Consider the following 16,105-nt stretch of genomic DNA (forward strand, 5'->3'; position numbering starts at 1 on the left):
TTGTCCCCGCGCCCGGAAGCCGCCGCCCTTCGTCGCGCCGTCGTCTCCCTCGCCGGATCCAGCCGGCCTCTCCCTTCTCCGGCCATCGTCGCTTCTTCTCCGGCGAGATCCGGTGGATCGGGATGAGATCCACCAGGATCTCAACCAAACGGCCGCCCCGTCTCTGGATCCGCTCGTCCAGGGTCCGCCCCGTCCAATTTTCCCCGAGGTCCAAATTCCACTAAGTCCCAGATCTGTGTAATTATCATGCCATGTTCGTTGCATCGTATCTCTGCATCCCTAGCTCCGTTTTGTGCGTGTAATATGCCAAATTGTTCGCCTCAACAGGTACATCATTTCATTCCATTGAATCATATTCATTTGAGGTCATCTTGATGCCTAAATCATCGTTGCAAGACTGCTTCATAATGCTTTCTGCTATCTGTTAACAGAACTAGCTCTTTTGTCATTTTTGCCATGATTGATGTGTGCATCCTATGAGGTTGATGTCTACATGTGTTTTGATCTATGATATATCTTCTTTACATAGGTGCTTACCATGTATTTTGTGATCAATGTGGTGACTAGCACAAGCATGCAAATTAGGCTTTGTGATATTGCTGTTTTCAGTCCCTGTTCTGCTGTTATTTTGATGCCATGTAAACATGATGCTACAGAGAGTTCCATGCATATTTTGAGATACTTCAGTAAGGGTGTTTTGAACATATGGTTGTTCTATATCCATTAATGCCCTTGGTTGCAATTATAGAGTAGTCTAGTATGTCATTTTCGTGCTCTACTTTTGCTTCAAAATGTTTCCTGGCAGATTGTTTACATATTATTCAATTTTGCCAAGATTGTTGCTAGTGTTCCATGCACCCTATGACCTTGCTATTGCCATGCCTAGCTTCTCAAACATGTCTTCTTACTGTTGGTTGCCTTGCCATGCCATGTATTGCTCTGTAGTGAATTGCACAAGCTCATCTACATGCCTTCATAATTCTGTTTCTGCCATGTATGAATCTGTATTATAACTTGCCATGTTTACGTGAGTGCCATCATATTTTCTGATCCTTTTTGGCTCATGGTCAGTAAGGGACTTTTCATCTATGATTTGTGTAGATTCATGCCATGCCTTTGTTTTCCATGATAAGGTCCTGTAACATGTTGTTTGATAGCTCTAAACATTGCAACCTGATGTTATTTTCTGCAAAGTCTGAAATTGTTATAACTTGCAATCTTACCATGTGTGTTTGAGCATGTTTAGTGATTTCTGGAGATAGTTCAGTGTTCATGTTTTGTAATGCTTTACCTGTACATCATGTCCATGCCTTTTGTTATCATATTGTGGTGCTGTAGCATGTTGTTTTGGTGCTTGCAATATGCCTAGTTGCTGTTTTGGACAGCTTGTCCTTTAAACTTGTATAGAGTGCATGTGTTGAACCGTTGCTCCGTATTGAGTGTGCTCTATATGAAACTTGCTTAGAATTGCATGTAGCTTCATATTATCTTGTTGCATCCTTGTTTTGAGGTGTTTGCTTGATGTTTGGGTGCATTTTGCATCAATGCCATGTTTAACTTGTTTTCCTCATATCTTCTAGGCCGTAGCTCAGAACTAAATAAACTTTATATGTAACTTCACTAGCATCTCGTGTAGATCATCTTGGTGCATCTTAACTTGCTGTTTAACAACTTCAACTTAATGTTTGTTCAGATCTGGACCATTTTCGAAATATGCATATGAGGACTTACCGGAATTGTTATATGTTGTTCCCGGCCTCATTTAAACTTGCCTTGATGTGTTGCTCTTGTTTTGGATCATCCCTTGCCATGAGTAGCTTCATGTATTCTTGTCTTGCATCATGCTTGTTGTGCATCATGCCTTGTTCATGTGTGGTGTGTTTACCATGTTGTGTGCTTCTTTTCGATAGTTCCTGTTTCATTGCGATCGTGAGGATTCGTTCGTCTACGGTTGGTTCGGCTTCATCCGTTTGTCTTCTTCATGGATTCGTTCTTCTTCCTTGCGGGATTTCAGGCAAGATGACCGCTACCCTGGATCTCACTACTATCATTGCTATGCTAGTTGCTTCGTTCTATCGCTTTGCTGCGCTACCTATCACCTGTTTATCAAGCCTCCCATATTGCCATGAACCTCTAACCTTAACACCTTTCCTATGCAAACCATTGCTTGGCTATGTTACCGCTTTGCTCAGCCCCTCTTATAGCGTTGCTAGTTGCAGGTGAAGTTGAAGATTTCTCCATGGTGGACAGGATTTTGGTTGGGATATCACAATATCTCTTATATTATTTAATGCATCTATATACTTGGTAAAGGGTGGAAGGCTCGGCCTTATGCCTGGTGTTTTGTTCCACTCTTGCCGCCCTAGTTTCCGTCATACCGGTGTTATGTTCCCGGATTTTGCGTTCCTTACGCGGTCGGGTGATTTATGGGACCCCCTTGACAGTTTGCTTTGAATAAAACTCCTCCAGCAAGGACCAACATTGGTTTTACCATTTGCCTCACCACCACCTACTTTTCCCTTGGGAGTCGCTCTCTCGAGGGTCATCTTTATTATAGCCCCCCCGGGCCAGTGCTTGTCTAAGTGTTGGTCCGAAACCAGAGCCACTTGCAGCGCCACCTCGGGGAAACTCGAGGTCTGGTTTTAGTTGTACATAGTGTTCATCCGGTGTTGCCCTGAGAACGAGATATGTGCAGCTCCTATCGAGGTTGTCGGCGCATCAGGCGGTCTTGCTGGTCTTGTTTTACCATTGCCGAAATGTCTTGTAAACCGGGATTCCGAGTCTGATCGGGTCTTCCTGGGAGAAGGTATATCCTTCATTGATCGCGAGAGCTTGTCATGGGCTAAGTTGGGACACCCCTGCAGGGTATAATCTTTCGAAAGTCGTGCCTGCGGTTATAGGCAGATGGGAATTTCTTAATGTCCGGTTGTAGATAACTTGGCACCAGATCCGAATTAAAACGCATCAACCGTGTGTGTAGACGTGATGGTCTCTTTTCGGCGGAGTCTGGGAAGTGAACACGGTTTCTGTGTTATGTTTGATGTAAGTAGGAGTTCAGGATCACTTCTTGATCATTGCTAGATTCACGACCGTTCCTTTGCTCTCTTCTCGCTCTTATTTGCGTATGTTAGCCACCATATTGCTAGTCTTGATACCCATGGTAATGGGATTGCTGAGTCCTCGTGGCTCACATATTACTACAACAACAGTTGTAGGTACAGGTTATGCGATGATCATGACGCGAGAGCGATGCTTGCTTGCGTTGAGTTCTTCTTCTGCTTCTTCGATCAGGGGATAGGTTCCAGGTCGGCAGCTTGGGATAGCGGGGTGGATGTCGTTTGAGTTTCTGTTTGTGTTTCATCTGTAGTCGGATGATGCTCTTATGTATTGTGATGTTGTATTCGTGTGGCATTGTATGCCTTATGTATGTATCCCTATCTATTATGTAATGTTGATGTAATGATATCCACTTTGCAAAAGTGTTTCAATATGCGGGTCTATCCTTGGTGGGACCTTCGAGTTCCTTTTGGATAGGGTCGCATATTGGGCGTGACAGCCTCCGAGTGGGAGACTGGCTCCCCACTCGGCAAGGATTTTTTTACTAACTTAGGCGAAACAGATTCGCAGCTAAGCCACCCACTGGGGGACTTCTCATGTAAACAAAAGTAACAACAATCACTGGGAAAATTATAACACTCTTGTCTTTGATAAATAAACTACAGAAGTACTTTTATTACATATCATTCGAGTAAATACTTAAGTATAAAAGGGGCGGAGCAGCTCCGCATTCCAAGATCGCGCCTCATCAATCTGGTGACCGACATTGTAAAGGCGGTACGCTCCATTGTGTAGAACTTTGGTGATGATGAAGGGACCTTCCCAAGTAGGAGCAAGCTTGTGTGGCTTCTGCTGATCCACTCGGAGAACCAAATCTCCTTCTTGGAAGGCTCGACTCTTCATGTTTCTGGCATGGAAGCGACGTAAGTCCTGCTGATAGATGGTCGGTCGGATCATGGCCATCTCTCTTTCTTCTTCTAGAAGGTCGACTGCGTCCTGTCGGGCATTCTCTGCTTCATCTTCAGTGTAGAGTTTGACTCGGGGTGCATTGTGAAGCAGGTCACTCGACAAGACTGCTTCAGCTCCATAGACCAAGAAGAATGGAGTTCTCCCAATTGACCAATTAGGAGTGGTCCTTAACCCCCAAAGTACTGACGGAAGTTCGTCGACCCATGCACCTGTAGCATGCTTGAGATCGCGCATCAGTCGGGGTTTAGTCCTTTGAGAATTAGACCATTAGCTCGTTCTGCTTGTCCATTCGACTGGGGGTGAGCGACTGAAGCATAGTCGACTCGTGTGCCTTGAGATGAGTAGAAGGCTCTGAATTCTTCAGAATCGAAGTTTGACCCATTATCAGTGATGATGCTATGCGGAACTCCATATCTGAATACCAACTCTCTGATGAAGCTGATAGGAGTGTCAGCATCCAGATTCTTTATAGGCTTAGCTTCAATCCATTTGGTAAACTTGTCGACTGCTACCAGCAAGTGAGTGAAGCTGCTCCTGCCAGTTCTCAGTGGTCCAACCATATCTAACCCCCAAACAGCGAAGGGACAGACGAGTGGAATGGTCTTCAAGGCTAAGGCGGGTTTGTGCGATAGATTGGAATAAAACTGACATCCTTCACACTTGTCGACTATCTCCATTGCCATTTCATTTGCTCTTGGCCAGTAAAATCTCGCTCGGTATGCTTTAGCCACAATGGTCCGAGAGGACGCATGATGGCCACAGGTCCCCGAGTGGATATCATCAAGGATTATCCGAACTTCTTCTGGCGTTATACATTTCTGACCGACTCCAGTCGCGCTTTCTCTGAACAACTGTCCCTTTATCATGGTAAAGGCTTTGGATCGACGGACGATCTGTCGAGCCTCTTCTTCATTCTCTGGGAGCTCTTTTCTTAAAATATACGCGATGTACGGCTCTGTCCAGTCGGGAGTGATGACCAAAGCTTCCATGATCAGATCGACCACCGCTGGAACTTCAACTTAAGTCGGATCTGTGACACTTTTTGGTTGTGGAACTTCTTCGGTGAAAGGATTCTCTTGAACCGATGGAGTATGGATGTGTTCCAAAAACACATTACTGGGAATGGCTTCTCTCTTGGAACCTATCTTCGCTAAATCATCAGTTGCTTGATTTTTCAGTCAGGGTATATGATGGAGCTCTAACCCTTCAAATTTCTTCTCAAGCTTTCTCACTACATTGCAGTAACCAATCATAGCTGGGCTTCTGACGTCCCACTCCTTCATCACCTGATTGACCATCAAATCTGAGTAGCCATGAACCATAAGGCGACGGACGCCAAGTGAAATGGCCATACGCAACCCATACAAAAGTGCTTCGTATTCTTGTTCATCGTTGGAGGAATCAAAGTGGATCTGGAGCACATATCTGAGCTTATCACCTCGAGAGGAAACCAATACCACCCCAGCACCGGAACCATTCAACATCTTAGAACCATCAAAGAACATGGTCCAGTGCTCCGAGTGAACTTGAGTCGGTAACTGCTGTTCAATCCACTCGGCGATGAAATCTGCTACAGCTTGGGACTTGATGGCTTTCTTTGCCTCAAACTTGATATCAAGGGGAAGGAGTTCAATCGCCCATTTTGCCACTCGACCAGTTGCATCTCTGTTGTGCAGAATCTCTGATAATGGGGCGTCGCTGACGACTGTAATCGAATGATCAGAGAAATAATGAGCAACCTTCTTCGTGGTCATATAAATCCCATAAACAAGCTTCTGATAATGAGCGTATCTTTGCTTTGATGGGGTCAACACTTCGGAAAGATAATATACTGGGCGCTGAACTTTGAAGGCTTTCCCTTCTTCTTCTCGCTCGACTGTAAGTACTGTACTGACGACTTGTCCTGTGGCTGCAATGTAAAGCAACAAAGGCTCTTTGCTGATTGGAGCAGCAAGCACCGGCTGGGTGGAGAGCAGAGCTTTTAGCTCTGCAAACGCTGCATCAGCTTCTGGAGTCCACTCGAACTTGTCTGACTTCTTCATCAGTCGGTAAAGAGGCAATGCCTTTTCACGGAGACGAGAGATGAATCGACTTAAGGCGGCCAAGCATCCAATAAGCTTCTGGACATCGTGCACACGCACGAAGCGTTTCATTCGGAGTATAGTGCCAACTTTTTCTGGGTTGGCATCGATTCCTCGTTCGGAAACGAGAAAACCGAGTAACTTTCCGCCAGGAACTCCGAATGTGCACTTTGATGGATTAAGCTTGACACCATACCTCCTGAGATTGGCAAATGTTTCGGCGAGGTCAGTCAACAGGTCGGAACCCTTCCGTGATTTGACCACAATATCATCCATGTATGCTTCTACATTCCGACTGATTTGAGTGAGTAAACACTGCTGAATCATCCTCATGAATGTGGCTCCGGCATTCTTGAGGCTGATTGGCATGGTGACATAGCAGAAGCACCTGAATGGACTGATGAAAGCTGTTTTGATCTCGTCGGGTCCATACAGACGGATCTGATGGTAACCGGAATAGGCGTCTAAAAAAGACAGGCGCTCACATCCCACAGTCGAGTCGACTATTTGGTCGATGTGGGGGAGAGGAAAGTGAACTTTCGAGCAGGCCCGATTGATATGTTTGAAATCAATGCACATGCGAAGTGACTTGTCCTTCTTGGGGACCATGACAACATTGGTGAGCCACTCGGAGTGGTAAATCTCTTGGATAAACTCTGCTGCCAGGAGCCGAGCCACCTCCTCGCCAATGGCCTTTCTCTTCTGGACGGTGGACCGTCGAAGATGTTCTTTGACAGGTTTCACTTTTGAGTCGACTCGTAGACGATGCTCAGCCAGCCCCCTGGGAACACCTGGCATGTCAGCAGGCTTCCATGCGAAGATGTCCCAGTTCTCACGGAGGAACTGGATGAGCGCTTCTTCCTATTTAGAGTCGAGTGTTGTGGAGATATGAGTCGGAGCAGCACCGGGGTCGGTCGGGTGAATGCGAACGGGCTTCGTATCACCGGACGACTGGAACGCTGACTCTATGGCGGGCTTCTTGGCCTGCAATAAATCACTCAAATCCGCATTTTTCTGGTACTCCTGCAGCTCCACCACTGTTATCTGAGCATCAGCGATCTCTAAGCCCTTCTGAAAGCACTCTTCTGCCTTTTTCCGATTGCCAGTGATGGTGATCACACCCTTGGGACCAAGCATCTTCAATTTGAGGTACACGTAACATGGTCGAGCCATGAATCGTGCATAAGCTGGCTTGCCTAAAATAGCGTGATAAGCACTCTGGAAATCCACAACTTCAAATGTCAACTTTTCTTTGCGGAAATGCTTTGAATCACCGAAAACCACATCAAGAGCAATTTGGCCGAGTGACTCAGCCTTCTTCCCAGGAATGATTCCATGGAAACTCATGTTGCTGGTACTAAGTCTGGACATCGGAATGCCCATTCCCTTCAGCGTCTCCGCATATAATATGTTCAGGCCGCTGCCACCATCCATCAGAACCTTAGTCAGTCGAGTGCCTTCGACGACTGGGTCGACCACCAAAGCTTGCCTCCCAGGGGTGGCTATGTGTGTCGGATGATCAGACTGGTCAAATGTGATGGTGGTCTGAGACCATTTCAGATAACTGGGTGTCGCCGGAGCAACCATATTCACCTCACGGTTGATAACTTTCAATCGACTTTTGCTTTCAACATCAGCAAAAATCATCAAGGTGGAATTGACATGGGGGTATCCTCCATCACTGTCCTCTTTGTCCTCAACCTTTTCCGACTCCTTTTCCCTATCTTTGGGCTGTTTCCCCTGAAATTGCTGGATCAAGAGCCGGCACTGCCGAGTGGTATGTTTCGGGTAAATGAAGTTACCCTCCTCATCTTTCTTCATGTGGATGTGGCATAGCAAATCCATCACGTCATTTCCTTCCTTGTCCTTCACCTTCTTGGGGTTCCAAGATCCTTTGGGCTTCCCTTTAAACTTGCCCTGAGTCACGGCCAAGGCTTCTCCAGGAGAAGCTGGCTCGGCTTTCCTCTTCTGCTTTTGACTGGAGTTCCCTCCTACGGTTTCATGAGCAGTCGGCTTGTACTTGCCACTCAGAGTCATGTCTCCGGTCCGACTGAACTTCAAACTTTACTCCCTGTTCTTAACGCCTTCCTTGAAGGCACAGACTGCCTGGTGATCAGATACATTCTCCACCGTGTGATGCAATGTGATCCACCTCTGGGTGTAATCCCTCAAAGTCTCATTCGACTTTTGCACACAAACCTGCAGCTCTGTCAACCCTCCTGGTCGCTTGCAAGTTCCTTCAAATGTTCTGACAAACACTCAGGCAAGATCTTCCCAAGTGTAAATGCTGCTAGGTGCCAACTGATTCAGCCATGCCCTGGCCGAGCCCTCCAACATGAGAGGTAGGTGTTTCATGGCCACCTCACCGTTGCCGCCGCCAATCAGAATAGCCACTCGGTACTCCTCAAGCCATGTATCAGGCTTGGACTCACCGGTGAACTTACTAACTCCAGTCGCCAGCCTGAAGTTGGGGGGAATTACCGCGGCCCTGATGGCTCTGCTAAAACACGCTGGTCCTAAGACATGAACTCTGCTGCTGGTGGGCACATCTCTGTCATGGCCTTCTCGGTGAGCTCTGTTCTGGTCGACCAAACCTTGCATGATAATGGATCTCGCGTCAAAGCCTGGTTCTCTGGGGTCGACTGGAACCCTTCGCCCAACACTGTGCTGACGTCTGTCATCTTGCTATCGAGGAGCGTACGACCCACCCCTTGGGGGGGAGTGGGAACTCGACATCGATCATCGTGATCAAATCTGTCATCATACTGATCACGCCGACCTCCACATCCCTCACGCCTCGGGGTCGGTCTTGGGCTATGGGCCGACTGGACTGTATTCGCAGCGACAAATCTGCTGTGAATTCGGTTTCACGACTGCGATACAGCTGAATTCTGATCTCCTGCTGCCTGGAACAAATCTCTGATCTGCATCAAGCCTCTGCCAGCCTCTGACTAGGAGGGCTGAATCGACTCTGTTATACGGGTCGCAGCCGCTAGATTCTGAATCGGAGTTCGATATACCTGAGTCGGTGGCGGAAAGAGTTGACGTCGACTGGAGTTTGGAACTCGTTGCCGCACGCGCTCGTCGAGTGCTCGCTGGAGGTTCTCCAGTCGAGTGTGCTCAGCCAAGTTGGCCAAACGCGCGTCCTCCAAGGCACGAGCCTCGGGGGTTTCTCCAACGATAGGAGTATGCAGCGCATCCATCTTCCGACGGCGAAGATCTTCCCTTTGCAAGGAAGTGAGTGGCTCGGGTTGATACTCCTCGTGGGCCTGCGCTGGGTCGCCTCCGCCGTCACCTCCGTCGGTGTGAGGAAAGCCGGGAGGACTGCGCGGTCCAGTGACCATCAGGACCTCCGCCGCTAGATCACTGTTGTCGCACTCGGATGCAGTCTCTACGGAGCCAGTCGAACAGGCTGTAGAGAGATTCGTCGGGCTCGATCGCCGCGACTTGGGGGGTGGCCGACTGGCGGGCCACCGTGTGCCTCACCCACCGCTGAAGCCTCGACCGACTGGAGCGCTTGCGCTGGCGGGAGACAAGGAGGGAGGACGACACATGGGTCGACCGATATGGGGTCGACGGTTGCCGCAGGAGGACATCGACAAACGCGCGGAAGTGCGTCGCCCTACGAACTGGAAGCACGTCGATGTCGAGTGGAGCCTCCTGAAGCCAAGTGGATTCGTCGGCGATGAACGTGAGCGCGCCGAGACGGATCTCGCGGCCCTCAACCAAAACTCCGCCAGAAACCATGATGAAGGTGATCGGAACAATCACAACTTCTCCAATAAGTCGCTAAGACACCTGCCCCACGGTGGGCGCTAACAGTCGTGGTTCTAAGCCTGACAGTAGAATAGGGGGTAGGTATGGAGAGGCAAGATCCTAGCTATGGATTAGTTGTATACGCAAGAGATTTACGAGTTCAGGCCCTTCTCGGAGGAAGTAACAGCCCTACGTCTTGGAGCCCGGAGGCGGTCGACTGGATTATGTGCGTATGAGTTACAGGGGTGCGAACCCTTTACACTCAGGAGGGGGGTGGCTTATATAGAGTCTGTCAGACCCCTCCGGTCCTCAGTTATGCAAGGTTTAAAGTACATTAAGGCCTATCGTTACTGGTAACGCCCTACATAAAGTGCTATCATGACCATAAAGACTACTTAATTACAGACCGTTTGGGTGCAGAGTGACTCTAGATCTCCTGGGGCTCGAGTGAGTGGCTTCATGGTCAACTGTCTTCGAGTCTGTCGAGTGGAATCCTTCCAAGTCGACTGAAAGGTAGTTTCTTCTATAGGCGTCCTTGGGGAGGGTACCTTGGACAGGTCCATGACCCTACCCTAGGTACATGGCTTCATCACCAAGCCCGAGATTCGGGGGTGAGGGACTACACTGTAGCCTCACCCTGTCTTGTCCTCTTGATGAGGGGCGCAGACCCTGAAGGCGCCGAGCGGCCGCCTTCTAGAAGCCGGCATCTATGGAGGCCGTCTGCTAGGAGCCGACCCGTCTTGGTGCCGTCTGCTGGTGCTCGGCCGCCTTCGGGCAGCCGGCCGTTGAGGCAGCCGGCCACCGGAAGGCGGCGCTACATTCTGGAGCCTCATGGGGCGAAGCCGGCCCAAAGTCTTGAAAGGCTCATGGGCTCGGGTTAGGATACCCGTGGCCCATTACTCCGACACTTATAGTCTCCACTTTCTTGTATCATCAATGCCAGAGTATCAAATGAGGAATCAAGCGATCTCAGCAATTTGTTAACCACCTCATGGTCTGTGATGTCATTGGCACCAAGTGCTTGAAGCTCATTTGAGATGTCAGTGAGGCGATCGAAGGTTTGCTGAACATTTTCATTATTGAGTCTTTTGAAGCGGTTGAAGAGATTGCGAAGAACATCAACTCGAGTGTCACACTGTGTTGAGACTCCTTCATTGACCTTGGATAGCCTATCCCAGATAAGCTTAGCAGTTTCCACAGCACTCACTCTACCATACTGCCCTTTGCTTAGATGGCCACATATGATGTTCTTCTCTTGAGAGTCGAGTTGCTTGAATTTCTTCACGTCAGCAGCGTTGATGGTAGGAGTGATAGAGGGGACACCATTCTCCACAACATACCAGAGATCGTTATCAATTGCCTCAAGATGCATGCGCATCTTATTCTTCCAGTACGGGTAGTCCGTCCCATCGAAGGTAGGACACCCAGCAAAGACCTTGATCATACTTTAGGTCGACATAACTAAAACTCCAGGCGGTTAAACCAAAATCACACAGAACAAGGGAGTACCTCGCTCTGATACCAATTAAAAGTGCGTTAAGTCGACTAGAAGGGGGGTGAATAGGCGATTTTTATGAATTCTCCATTGAGGAATTTCAGGGTGAGGAAATTCCTTAACGAAGAACTACTTGCGGCGGAATAACTACTCAGATGCATACATAACAGAACATAAGAGCAGTCGTCAAGATAAAATGAAAACAAGCACAGAGTACAAAAAGCATAAGTACAGGATAAACAAGAAGAAGACAAACAGACTGAAGAAATTGAACTAAGGAAATTGAGAAAGTCTTCAAACAGATATGAACTAGCACACAACACAGTTATGATGAAATGGAAGGGCTGACGAAATAGAACCAGTATGCTTGGTGAAAACAGTGATTTGGTAGACTAGTTCCAACTGCTGTGACAGTTCTACGTCTGGTTGGAGCGTCTAGGTATTTAAACCTGAGGACACACAATCCCGGACACACAGTCCTCACCGTATTCTCCTTGATCTAAGGTCACACAGACCTCGCCCAATCACTCGTGGTAAGTCTTCAGGTGACCTCCAAACCTTCACAAACTTGGTCACTCAGCGATCCACAATTTCCTCTTGGATGCTCTAGACCATGACGCATAACCGTCTGGAAGATGCATAGTCTTCAAAGGTAACAAGCGTCGGATCCACACAGGAAAATTTTCTTTAGTGATGCTCAATCACTTTGGATTTTTAGGTGTTTGGGTTTGGGTTTTCCTCACTTGATGATTTTCGCTCAAAGTCCTCGGAGGATTGGATGCTCTCAATGACAAGTGTCAGTTTCTCTCTGTAACATCCCAAATTTTCAATTTGGAATGTTATAAATAGGTCATTCATGCATATAATATTCTATTGCATTTCGTTTTGCGATCCTTGGAATTCTAAGCAACTCAAGGACCCTTGGAGAGAGTTGGGGATTTCCTAGTTTTCATATTTGAACTTTTCTCAAATATCGAAACAAGGATCACTTTGATTTTAATTATTTTTCTCTCTGAAAATATTTCATACTAAAAGTATATGAGAGGAGATAATATGACTTTGTCGGTGTACAAAAGTAGGGGCTCTGCTTTTGACCCCTTTACTTGTGCATGGGCAGTCAGAGCCTACCGCCACGGCCACACATAACAGGGCAGGAAAGGGAAGCCAGAGAGAAACCGAAGCCACAAGACAAACAGAGCAATGACAAGGACCAAGACCACAAAGATCAGATGGGCGGAGCAGGTTCCCCCGGCAAGTACCCTTGCCGGGGCAGGCTCAGCGGCCCCGGCAAGACCCTTGCTGGGGGAGCCCGCCCCCACCAGCCGAGCGAGCCACCCTTGAGCCCACCAACTCTAGACAAACGCGTCGGGACAGGACTCAGGAGGCACCTCCGTGGTGGCATGCAGATCTTTGTGAAGACATAAAACGCCCAAGATCAAATGAGGATAGGAAGGCAATTGTCCTCACCAAAGAAACCCACAAGACCCCCGGCAAGATCCTTGCCGGGGACGCCAGCAAGCCACGGCTAGACCCTTGCTGTGCCACTCGGCAAGATCCTTGCCGGGCCACCCGGCAAGACCCTCACCAAACACACCGGCAGGGCCGCTGCCAGGCCCACACCAGCTAAGTCTTCACCGCCGTTCGCATGCAGCTGCCGACCCAGCCAGCTGGGCAGGCGCCTGCGTGGCAACATGCAACCCTTCGTGGAGGCTCCACCACCGCGCCACCTCAGCTGCCTGCCTACCTACATGGCACCGCATGCATCGCTGGAAGAGGCGCGTGTCGAAGCAAGGAGGAGGTGCGACGGACGGGGCGGTCCTCGCCCCCGTCCCCGATAAAGCGAAGGGACACCTAAGCCTTGCATTTAATGCGCTTTGTCCTGTAATAACCAGCGATAAGCTCGCAAAGCTGTAGCACTTTCCACCTCCTGTGTGCCACTGTGGCAACCCCTTTTGCCTATAAAAGGAGGCCCATGGCGCACGGGATAAGGATTCGGCTCTTTCGAACCTCACAGCACCTAGAGCTAGTTCGAGAGCTCAGGAACACTAATACATCCACCGAAAGAAGGATCGTAGGGTTTTACGCATCTTTGCGGCCCGAACCTGGGTAAATCCCCCTTGTGTTGTCTACTAGTCCTGCTCTCCTCACGATTCCCGTGCCCCGCAACCGCAGAAGGGATTCCAGTGATCCCATAGGTGTCGTTTCGCACCGACATCTTTGGCGCACCAGGTAGGGGGCGCAATTGTGAGAATCTGGCCTAGCAGTTGACCTAGCTGTTTTTCATTGCCACGGCTCCTGCGGAGAAGGCAGCCAAGAAGGCGGCGCTGCCCGTTGGCACAAAGTACACCGAGGCGGCGACAAGAGAGCTAAGTCCTGCTAAATTTTAAGTTTTTCTCCTTAAATATAAGGTTATTATCCTCGACGATTTGGCCTACGTATGGAAAGCATGTACGCAAAGGGGCCCTCTTGCGATTGGCAACGCGGTTGTTCTGTTTCGAGTCCGCTCAACAATTCAAGCGGCCACGTCGGGAGCGGCAGGGTAGCCTTTCGCCATCAGCAATGCTCTCGGTTCTGACTCGAGTTAAGCTCGATAGATCGAGCGGCCGCGCCAAGGGCTATAAGGTGCTTTGCCCAGCAACAAGCACACCTGGCAGGCTAATGAGGATCCGTCCTCAAAACGCTGCCCTAGGTTTACGTGCCGGCAAGCTTACCCAGTTGACGTAGGGCGGACCTACAAAGGAAAATCGAACAGGAAAATAACATGCATAGTTTTAGGAGCATCACAGAGTTATATTACACAAATTGCCGCCGTGGTTCTAACTAAAGATAGCATTGTCTTGGTCATGAACCTACAGCAGCGACGGAGAACGGGGTGCCTAGTCCTGGCACTAGCCCTTCACCCTCTTGATTTTGTCGATGCGGCTGAGGATGGGCTGGATACGCTCGTTGAGCGCCGCGATGTCGGCGCCCTATGGCAAGCTCTTCAGCACAGCTTTGAAGTCGAGGTCTGGGTGCTAGTGCGCGATCTTGGTGAGCACCCTGGTCATGGACCCCTGCAGAGTATCCGGGATTCCTCGGCTAGGGAGGCCGCCGGTTGGTCCTTGAGGTTGGCGGTCTCGTTCATCAGCAGTTGCTTCTCCGTCTCCAGCTCCTTGGTCAGGATCCCCTCCCTGGTCCTGGCCTCCGACAGTGTCTCCTCGAGCTCTCCCAGCTTCAGCTTGAGGTCCTTGATGGAGATGTTGGCTTCGGAGAGCTCTCCAGATTTGCTGATGACCTCGCCCTGCGCCACCATCAGATCGCCGTTGAGCGTATGCTTCTCCTGGGCCAGCTTCAGAGCTTGCTCCTCCAGCTCCTTCACCCTACCAGCGTGGGCCTGAGCCTGGGTGTTGAGTGCCTCCTGATGCCTCCGCTCCAGCTCTTTGGTCTACTGCAGGACGAGCTTGTCCACCTCCTCGTCCTTGCCGCGGAGCGTGGCGGCAAGCTTCTCCTCGCGCTCAGGAAGGTCCTCCTCCTGGGTCTTCAGGGCGGCCTTGTGCTGGGTTTGGGCGGCCTCGGCTTCGTCGGCCAACCTCTTCGCCGTCTCCTGGGCCTTCTTGACGTCGGCCAGCTTCAGGGCAAGCTCCACCTCATGGTTGGCCAGCTCACCCTGGGCGGCCTTCAATTCGTCCTGGGCCTGGCGGAACCAGTCTTGCGCCTCGGCGATGCGCCACCAAAGTCCTCCTCCATCTTCTCCACCACCGCCGTCCTGGACTTGGCCTTGTCCAGACAAGCGCGGTGGAGCGCCTGAAGCTTCCGAAAGCTAGCACCCATGGCTTGGAGCAGTTGCTCCTCCTGGGAGCCGGCGCCACCAACGCCCGGCTCATCAACGACCTCGAGCCCGGCCGCGGCAAGCATCTCCTCATCGAACACCTCTCCCTCAAAGGGGGCCCTGGTGCTCGACATGCCCAGGAGATGGACAAAGAGGTCGTCGCTGACCCTCAGGTACCTGCCGGAGCCAGAGGTAGCAGAGGAAGAGGGCAGGTCGTCAAACGCCACCTCCTCAGCAGTGGCCTTGTCGGCGTCCCTGGTAGGCCCCTCGCCGGGCTCTTCGGCGGGCCCCTTGGCGGCGTCCTCGGCGGCGCCCCTGGCACCCTCTTCGGCAGCAATCTTCTCCGCCTCCACCGCAGCCTCCACGGTGACGTCCCTGATGGTGGTGTCGACGTCCTCTGAGGAGGGGTCTGGGCGCCAATAAAGAGACAGGGCGAAGCCAAGATCGAAAGCCAATGAGGAAAAGAGGAAAAGGGGAATGCAAACGGAAGTGGATAGTGAGTAGCTTACCCATGCCAGGCCGAGAGGCGGAAGCCCCTTCTCCACCAAGGTCTGGCATCGAGGCAGAGCCACCAGCGCGTGCGCTCTCCTCCCCCTCCTTCGTGTGCATGGCCCCGGTGATTGGTGTCCTTGCCGGGAACGCCCCTTGGTGCGGTGTAGTTGACGGGGGCGGCACGATCAGAGAAGCCCTCTATGGCTCCCTTTGGTGCTGCTCCTCTCCCGCATCCACGGCATGGTTAACACTAAGGCATGGCGCATGACGCACGTTGATCGAAGGTGGGCGGTGGACTCATGATGGGGGCTGGGCTGGGGGCTGCTGTCCGGGCTGCTCGACACCACCAGTGGCGTACTGGAGGTGCCTGCCAGGGGTAGGCCACTCGCCGAAATCCTAGCCCTCTTTATTCTCTGGACCACCGTCTCCACATCCCTGCAAGATGAA

The sequence above is a fragment of the Triticum dicoccoides genome, chromosome 7B (assembly GCF_002162155.2).
Source record: "Triticum dicoccoides isolate Atlit2015 ecotype Zavitan chromosome 7B, WEW_v2.0, whole genome shotgun sequence".
NCBI lineage: Eukaryota > Viridiplantae > Streptophyta > Magnoliopsida > Poales > Poaceae > Triticum > Triticum dicoccoides.